Raw genomic sequence first — 10535 nt, 5'->3', positions numbered from 1 at the left:
AAAGCCTTTTCCAGGGTTTAAGGGGATGGTCAGGGGCTTGGGCTTTTTTAGGAGGGTCCCTAGATGGGTTGGCTAAGTTTTGGCTCAAGGTGGCTTGGGCTTGGATCGAGTATATGTTTAAAGTTCGGGTTCAAAATAACGAGTTTTGGATTTATCCGGGATTATATCGTCGCACGAAACGCTAATTAAAGAATTAATCAAAACGCCTAGTTTTAGACTTTATAAAAGTATGGAAAATTATGTTTAAACTCAAATAATTATTAAAAGTCTAAGTTTTTAATTTGAAAATTTTATATTAAGGTTTGGTTTAATTCGGGATTAAAACGTAGTGATACGTCTTATTTAAAGATTAATTTAAAAGTCATCGATTTAAGCTAAATAAAAATATGAGAAAATTCATGTAAGCTTAAATAATTATTTGGAACATGTTATAGTCAATAAAATTAAGGAAAAGTCGAAAACGTTAAATTTTACGTTCAGGGGTAAAACGATCTTTTTACACCTAGAAATTAGTAAATGTCATGGCAGTGTCATGATTGTTGTTTTACATGCTAATATGATTATTTCAAATGTTTATGAATTTTTATGACATTGATTTTAAATGTTCATGATTTATTATGTCAAAATATTATTTTAAAAGATTATGATTTAATATGTTAAAATGTTTAATTTAAATATTTATGATTTAAATGCATATTTTAAATGTTTATGATGTTGAAATATTTATTTAAAAGATTTATGAATTTTTATATGTTAAAAGGTTTCTTTTAAAATGTTTATGGATTTTATGATTTACTGTGGATATTTAAAAGACATGTTGCATGCTTGGTTTAAAAGAAAAACGTTATATGCATGTTTAAGTGTTATAAAGTGATGAGAATATAAAACTCTGAAGGAAGTGAAGTAATTGTGACTAATACGATGATATGTTGGAAATTTCGTGAGGGTTATGGTCTCAGTGGGAGTCCGACGATCGTGTTTCCTTGGATTCAGATATGAATATGTATATGTATACGATGATATGTTAATACGTAAGGCCAATGCCCAGTTGACCGGTGAGAGTGTTGGTGGTGTCCCCGCCGCCCAGTACTGTGGTTACATGTAGATGGATCTATCGCCCAACACGTAGACGTAGACGTAGATGAACATGAAAGTCACAATTAACGATCTGAATTCAACGAAAGGAAAAAGGAACATGTATATGTTGATGATAATATGAATATGAATATGAATATGTTGAGGAGGATATGAATATGTTTATGAAAAAGGATCATGAAAATGTTTTTAAAGTTTATGCATCATGAAAATGTTTACAAAAATGTTCATGTTTGAAGTTATGCATCTTTATGAAACGGTATTTTAAGTACAAGTATTTTCACTGTTGTATGTGATTCTTATACGTATTATTTGGTATCAAAAATATGATGTGTTGAGTCTTTAGACTCACTAGGTGCGATTGATACAGGTGAGTATGATAATAATGATGAGGGAGGCTTGGATGTCTGATTTGACTGGACTGGAGGTGCACATAACTCGAGGACCAGCGCTTCTATTTTCCGCACTTATGATTTAAGTTTATAATTATGTTAAAGATTTTATGTGAGGCCCGAGGCCAAAGAGGGCGGGGGGTGATCGCCGGTGTCATCAGTTGCACGGACAATGAGCGGCTCCTGGCAGGCTTCTAGGTGGAGGGAACATGAATGAACCGACCCACACGGGAATGAGAGGGATTCCGAGACTGTTCAATGTAATGGACTGTACAGTTGAAGAGGGCTTAAAAGATTTGATTTGTACTATTCATATCACGAAGGTGCATCTTCTTTTCGGTAGCTCATCACATAAGAACTCCAAAGTTAAGCGTGCTTGACTTGGGGCAATTTTGCGATGGGTGACCTCCTGGAAAGTTTCACAGGGTGCGTGTGAGTGAGGACATAAGCACGCTGGAAAGACTCGTCTTGGTACAGTGAGGACAGTCGTCAAATCTGGGGCGTTACAGTTGGTATCAGAGCCGACCTCTCTTAGTACGGTGTGGTTCGGGGACGAACCAAGCAGAAGCTGGTGGGCATGTGAGGCCCGGGACCGAAGAGGGCGGGGGGTGATCGCCGGTGCCATCAGTTGCACGGACAATGAGCAGCTCCTGGCAGGCTTCTAGGTGGAGGGAACATGAATGAATCGACCCACACGGGAATGAGAGGGATTCCGAGATTGTTCAATGTAATGGACTGTACAGTTGAAGAGGGCTTAAAAGATTTGATTTGTACTATTCATATCACGAAGGTGCATCTTTTTTTTCGGTAGCTCATCACATAAGAACTCCAAAGTTAAGCGTGCTTGACTTGGGGCAATTTTGGGATGGGTGACCTCCAGGGAAGTTTCCTCGGGTGCGTGTGAGTGAGGACATAAGCACGCTGGAAAGACTCGTCTTGGTACAGTGAGGACAGTCGTCAAATCTGGGGCGTTACATTTTAAGACTTTTATTTATTCTTTTTGAGAGATTTTGAAAGGTTTAGTATGGGCTACATTTTTCAAATAATGCTTTTAGGTTTGGTAAAATGTTTGAAAATTTTATGATTTAAAATATTTTCCTTTTGATTTTTCAATGTTAGTTGATTGATTATTTTTAAAATGGTACAAGGTATTTATATATATGTAAGAAAAAAATTTCTCTAGCACTTTTTAAGAAAACGAATAAGCAGACGTTTCGCTAGGATTCCTCGAATTTCAGAGGTATGATTCCTTTTTTGAATCATTAGTGATTTGAAAAAAAAATTGTAGTGCCCAAATTCAGTACACGTATAACCCATGCATTAATTAAATTGTTAAATATTTTATTTAAATTTAAAATGATTTTAGTGATGCATGATTTATTTAAATTGCATTAAGTATGTTTTGTGATGCACGTTAAGATATTTTCTCGAGTTTCATGTTCCAGACGATTATTCGAGGCGGGATCGAGGAAAAGAGAACGGTGACGATTTTTGACGATTTTAAACATGGTATTTTATTTTAAGTTAAAGATGGGGCATTTTAACTCATTTATTAAGTTTTTAGCATTTTAAAGCCTAATTTAATTATTAGGTGAATTTTAGAATTTTAAAACTTTTAAAAGACTAGCACATGTACTTTTTATTTTAAGTTAGATTTTTCTTAAAGTTAAGGAAGAGTTAGTATTTTAAAATTAGTACTAATTAATAATTAAGCAAATTTTGATCTCCCTAATTTACTAATCACACGCACACACACTTTTACACACACTAAAAATCGGCAAAACACACACACACAACCACGTTTCAGATTTCTATTATTTTGAGAGGAGAGAAACCTAGGGTTCTTCCCCAAGAGAGCAGCCGCCCCTCCCTTTCTTTTCCAGCACATTTTCGTTAGTTTTCTTCAAGGAATTCAATGTCACGTTCGTCCCGGATCGTCTCTCGCATCCTTCCCGTTTCGGAATCGTCACATCGGTATTTCTAATCATCAAAGGCACGTATATTCTGTTATTTCTGCATCGATCTCGTCATATTATGCGTTGTGTTGTTATTTATGCGTAAAAATACATGTGTGAAGCATAGAAGTTTGAGAAATTATGTTTAGATCACTTTTGAAACCATTTTTAGATCTAAGATTTTCGTTTTTTCTGTCTTTTTAAATCTGCGGTTTTTCGGTCGCATTTTCGAGAAAACTTTCAACACAAAAATTGTATAACTTTTTGATACCTTCGATTTGACAGTAGATTCGAAATATGTGGGTAACAATTGAGTGAGTTATGGTGTTTTTCGTGGGACTGCTCAAACTGCGTTTTCAGAAAAATATGTTTATTAACGTGTTCTTGAGATTTTATTGTTGCAGGCTTTGTTGGGGATCGATGATGATCGTTGCTGCTTCTAGGTATGCTCAGTATGATATTGGGCTGGCATTTGGGTTGTCGATTAGTGGCGATAGGCATTCGAATTCGTTAGAAGTCGTAGGAAGCGATTTGGTGTCAATTGCCGTGTTTTTTGAATTGCATGTGTCGTAGAGTGGACGTCATTGCTTTGGGGTGTTTGTACGAATTTGGTTCGTTGTCATGGCATACTAGGATGAGTCTCGGAGTGTCGGTTCATGGTCCGTACAATCGAGTCTAGAATGATAAGCATCTCATGTATTAAATTTTCGTGAGTTTCCGATTTGCGCAGGTACTCGGACCCTTTCACGGACCCTTACACGGGGTCCGTGCCTTTATATCCTTCGAAGTGTCTTTTTACCGAGTCTACACGGACCCCCACACAGACCAGGGCACGGGGTCCGTGCCTTCCCCCTTTTGCACGACAAATTTCACCGCATCTACACGGAACCGGAGCCGGACCTGGGCACGGGGTCCGTGTCCCTTCTTCTTCCCGACTATTCCTTTTGCGCACCTACACGGACCCATGCACGGGGTCCGTGTACTTCATAAATTTTGAGAAATTTTATTGTGCCTTGGAGTTTCATGTCTTGGGTTAGTACGATGATTTAAATGAGGTCAAGTCCCGAGTGTTATAGAATGTCTTAAATTATTTATTGAATTCGGTGGTGAGCACGTATACCTACGTCTAAGCTATGCAACTTAAGTATTAAAAACTCATGTTAGTATGTGCAGCAGCGGCCCCAAATGAAATCCAACGAATCCCTCAATGCCAAGTAAGTATGTTGACGTGCAATAAAATATTTTCAAGTTTTTGAGGTATGTTAAATGTCTTGTGACCAAAGTAAGTATGGGGTTGGAAAGCGTTAAATCATGAACGGGGACCAACCTACCCCGTTAAAGCATGAACGGGTTTAGATCAGGATTGAAAAGCGTTAAATCATGAACGGGGACCAATCCGCCCGTTAAAGCATGAACGTGGATCTCATGTATGTGGCAGTGGATTCGTTCTTGTCAGCTCAGTACTGTGGTTTAGTCTGATCAGGCGATTTATGTTATGGGTCAATTGCTTTGAAACATGCCTCTACGCAAAAATAATGAAGTTCATGTATGTTTATGTATGTACAAGTATACAAGCATGTTTATGAAAGTTTTCACGTTATAGCACGTCTAAGTTATGTACGTATGATCATGTTTAGTGTAAGTTCAAGTTTCAAGTATGTTTGTTCTATTTTAAAGTTGCATGTGGTTTTATTACGAATTATTTGTTACTCCCAGTTTATACTTGTTGAGTCTTTAGACTCACTAGACTTGATCGATACAGGTGTGGATGATTATGAGGAGACTGGAGGTGGTGACCAAGAGGCAGGCTTGGACTGAGTAGGAGGCTAGACCCGAGGACCGCCAAGTTTTAGTTTTATGAAAATGTTCAAATACTTTTGTCAAACTTAAATTTTTAGATCCTATGTTGCAACAGATTTGGAGACGTACAGTTTACTTTATCAAACTCTGATTTTTCACGATTTATTTAAGAAAATTTTTAATATTTCCGCAAATTTTTGAATAGTAAAAGTATGGTACGTTACAATTGGTATCAGAGCTAGATTCTTGTAAAGGGTTACGCCTATTGCCCGTCGCAAGAAGCTCACGAAGTCACACCTCGAGTCTGTAAGTTTTAAGGTTTCAAATTTATGTTACGTAGTAAGCATTTTGTTCTGATTTCAGCATGTGCATATTTTAAAGGTCAAGTACGTGCATCTTATGTTGTCTATATCATATTCATGCATGTGGGGTTTACGTGTTGGGTCAATTATTGGAACAGTATGCCTCCTAGACGTGTGATCGACCGTGAAGCAAGGGATGAGAACAGAGAGCCTCGAGAGGAGAGAAGAGACGCTCATCCACCTCCACCTCCGGACATGCAGGCAAAGATGCTTGCACGTATGACGTAATTCTTCGCGCAGTTCGCGAGGAACCAGATATTTTCTTTTGCTGCCTAAGACTACTATTAGAACTTTGTGATATAAGTTGTGTGGTGCTAACGTCCCCAGGAAATATTTTCATCAAGAGAATAGCTACTCAGGCCTTGATAGATTCAGGAGCCACCCATTCATTTATCTCGGAGACGTATGCTAGTCACTTGGATATCAAGACCATTGGACTCGATGTGAGTTATTCAGTAACAGTCCCATCAGGGGAAGAAATATCAGCTACTAGCGTGGTCAGAGACATCGATCTCGAGCTGCAGGGCCACCTAGTGTATGCGGACTTGATAGTGTTGCTAATGCCGGAATCCGATATTATCTTGGGGATGGACTGGATGACGAAGAACCGAGTCCTGATTGATTTTCAGAAGAGGTCAGTATTGGTTAGACCGTTGGTCATGGAGCAGTTTCTATTTGAACCAGCAAGATGGAGAAGTTTCCCTCGCATGATCTCTTGCATGCAGGCGCGGAAACTTATTTCCAAGGGGTGTCAGGCTTTCTTGGCCAGCATCATTTCAACACCTGACATACCCATTCCGTCACTATCAGATGTTCCAGTAGTCAGAGACTTCCAGACGTCTTTCCTGATGACGTCACAGGTCTTCCACCAGAGAGAGAGGTGGAGTTTGCGATTGATCTCATGCCAGGCACAGTGCCAATCTCTAAGGCACAGTGTTAGAACTCAAGCAGCAGATTCAGGAGCTTCTCGACAAGGAATTCATCCGCCCCAGTTTCTCACCGTGGGGCGCACCAGTGTTCTTTGTGAAAAAGAAAGATGGGAGCATGAGACTGTGCATCGATTACTGGGAGCTGAACAAGGTAACGATCAAGAATAAATACCCACTACCAAGGATTGAGGACTTGTTCGATCAGTTGCAGGGAGCTACCGTGTTCTCTAAGATAGGTCTTCGATCCGGGTATCATCAGCTGAAGGTGAAAGACGCAGATGTTCACAAAACGGCCTTCAGAACCAGATATGGGCATTATGAGTTCTTAGTGATGCCGTTTGGATTGACGAATGCTCCAGCAATTTTCATGGACTTAATGAACAGAGTATTCCAGCCCTACTTAGACCAATTCTTCATAGTGTTCATTGACGATATTCTTATCTACTCGAAGAGCCAGGAGGAGCATAGCCAGCACTTGAAGACAGTTTTGCAGACCTTGCAGGGTCGTAAGTTATTTGCGAAGTTCAGTAAGTGTGAATTCTGGTTGAAAAAGGTAGCGTTTTTGGGTTACATAGTTTCTAGCAGTGGAATTGAGGTGGATCCAGCGAAGGTGGCAGCCGTTAAGGAATGGGTTGAACCGAAGAATGCTTCAGAGATCCGCAGTTTTCTAGGTTTAACCGGTTACTACCGTAAGTTCATTCAGGGGTTTTCTTCGATAGCAGTGCCACTCACTTCACTGACCAAGAAGAATGCTAAATTCGTTTGGAGCGATGAATGTCAGAAGAGTTTCGATACTTTGAAGCAAGCTCTTATTTCAGCGCCAGTGTTAGCCATGCCAACAGGGCAAGGAGATTTTGTGCTATACACCGATGCATCTAAGTTCGGGTTAGGCGCAGTGTTGATGCAGCATGGTCGGGTGATAGCTTATGCTTCCAGACAGTTGAAGGTACATGAGAAGAATTATCCGACTCATGATTTGGAATTAGCCGCTGTTGTCTTTGCGTTGAAGATTTGGAGACACTACTTGTATGACGAGAAGTGTCAGATATTCACTGATCACAAGAGTCTCAAATATTTCTTCACACAGAAAGAACTGAATATGAGACATAGACGGTGGCTGGAGTTAGTAAAAGACTACGACTGTGAAATTAGCTACCATCCGGGGAAAGCTAATGTAGTGGCAGATGCCTTGAGTCGGAAAGTCGCATTTGTGGCAAAGTTGTCAGTGCAGAGACCTCTTCAGTCTGAGATTCAGAGGTTTGGTTTAGAAGTTTATCGCAAGGGCAGAGCTCCGAGGCTGTCAAATCTGACAGTCCAATCTTCCTTGCTTGGCCGTATTCGTACAGGTCAGCCTTCAGATGAGCAGTTACAGAAATGGAGGCTGAAGGACGAAGCCAAGGGCAGTGTACTCTACACAGTGTCAGATGGTATTGTGAGATACAGAGGCAGAATGTGGGTGCCTAGCATTGATTCGATCAGAGAGGATATTCTGACAGAGACACATGCATCTCCGTATTCCATTCACCCAGGAGGCACCAAAATGTACAAGGACTTGCAGATTTTGTATTGGTGGCCAGGGATGAAGCGAGACATCCGCAGATTCGTGTCTGAATGCCTCACTTGTCAGCAGCTGAAGGCAGAACATCAGAGGCCAGCAGGAATACTTAAGCCACTCCCTATCCCCGAGTGGAAATGGGAGAATATTACAATGGACTTTGTGGTTGGTTTGCCGAGGTCAGTCAGAGGATTTAACGCCATTTGGGTTATAGTGGACCGACTCACCAAGTCAGCACATTTTCTGCCAGTGAAGACGATTTTCTCCATGACGCAGTATGCAAAGCTTTATATCAGGGAGATAGTTTGGTTGCATGGGATCCCAGTTTCTATTGTGTCCGACAGGGACCCGAGATTTACATCGTCTTTTTGGAAGAGCCTACATGCAGCCATGGGGACAAAGTTGCTTTTCAGTACCGCTTTTCACCCGCAGACAGATGGCCAGTCTGAGCGAGTGATTCAGATTTTGGAGGATTTATTGCGAGCATGTATGATCGATTTCCAGGGAACTTGGGAATCAAAGCTACCTCTAGTGGAGTTTACCTACAACAACAGTTTTCAATCATTCATTGGTATGGCTCCCTACGAGGCATTGTATGGGAGGAAGTGCAGAGCACCGATGCATTGGGATGAAGTCGGTGAAAGAGAAAAACTTGGTCCGGAGATAGTTCAGCAGACTGCAGATGTGGTCGTCAAGATTCGAGACAGAATGAAGACCGCCCAGAGTCGCCAAAAGAGCTATGCAGATAAGAGGAGAAGAGATCTCGAGTTTTCCGTAGGCGATCACGTTTTTATAAAGATAGCACCCATGAAGGGTGTTATGAGATTTGGAAAGAGAGGCAAGCTCAGTCCGAGGTTTATTGGACTGTTTGAAATTCTGGACAGAGTTGGGACACTAGCCTATCGTGTTGCCCTTCCACCGAATCTGGCCGGGGTGCACAACGTGTTCCATGTCTCAATGCTGAGGAAGTATCTAGCTAATCCTTCGCACGTGTTGAGCTACAAATCTTTACAGTTGGCTCCGAAACCTGTCATATGAGGAAAGACCCGTCCAAATCCTAGACAGACAGGAGCGACGACTTCGGAACAAAGTGACCAAGTTGGTCAAAGTCCGGTGGCTAAATCAATCAGTAGAGGAGGCCACTTGGGAAGCCGAAGCAGATATGAGAATTCGCTACCTGGTGTTGTTCGGTAAGATTTAATTTCGAGGATGAAATTTTTATAAGTGGGGGAGGATCTGTAGTGCCCAAATTCAGTACACGTATAACCCATGCATTAATTAAATTGTTAAATATTTTATTTAAATTTAAAATGATTTTAGTGATGCATGATTTATTTAAATTTCATTAAGTATGTTTTGTGATGCATGTTAAGATATTTTCTCGAGTTTCATGTTTCAGGCGATTATTCGAGGCGGGATCGAGGAAAAGAGACCGGTGACACTTTTTGACGATTTTAAACGCGGTATTTTATTTTAAGTTAAAGATGGGACATTTTAACTCATTTATTAAGTTTTTAGCATTTTAAAGCCTAATTTAATTATTAGGTGAATTTTAGAATTTTAAAACTTTTAAAAGACTAGCACATGTACTTTTTATTTTAAGTTAGAGATTTTTGTTAAAGTTAAGGGAGAGTTTGTATTTTAAAATTAGTACTAATTAATAATTAAGCAAATTTTGATCTCCCTAATTTACTAATCACACGCACACAGCACTTTTACACACACTAAAAATCGGCAAAACACACACACACAACCACGTTTCAGATTTTTATTATTTTGAGAGGAGAGAAACCTAGGGTTCTTCCCCAAGAGAGTAGCCGTCCCTCCCCTTCTTTTCCAGCACATTTTCGTTAGTTTTCTTCAGGGAATTCAGTGCCACGTTTGTCCCGGATCGTCTCTCACATCCTTCCAGTGTCGGAATCGTCACATCGGTATTTCTAATCATCAAAGGCACGTATATTCTGTTATTTCTGCATCGATCTCGTCATATTATGCGTTGTGTTGTTATTTATGCGTAAAAATACATGTGTGATGCGTAGAAGTTTGAGCAATTATGTTTAGATCACTTTTGAAACCATTTTTAGATCTAAGATTTTCGTTTTTTCTGTCTTTTTAAATACTGCGGTTATTCGGTCGCGTTTTCGAGAAAACTTTCAACACAAAAATTTTAGAAATTTTTGATACCTTCGATTTGACAGAAAATTCGAAATATTTGGGTAAAAATTGAGTGAGTTATGGTGTTTTTCGTGGGACTGCTCAAACTGCGTTTTCAGAAAAATATGTTTTATTAACGTGTTCTTGAGATTTTATTGTTGCAGGCTTCGTTGGGGATCGATGGTGACCGTTGCTGCGTCTAGGTATGCTCAGTATGATATTGGTTGGCATTTGGGTTGTCGATTAGTGGCGATAGGCACTCGAATTCGTTAGAAGTCGTAGGAAGCGATTTG

Source organism: Primulina tabacum, chromosome 3, assembly GCF_025594145.1.
Source record: "Primulina tabacum isolate GXHZ01 chromosome 3, ASM2559414v2, whole genome shotgun sequence".
Classification (NCBI taxonomy): Eukaryota; Viridiplantae; Streptophyta; class Magnoliopsida; order Lamiales; family Gesneriaceae; genus Primulina; species Primulina tabacum.
The sequence above is the reverse complement of the archived record's forward strand: the minus strand, read 5'-3'. Positions refer to the sequence as shown.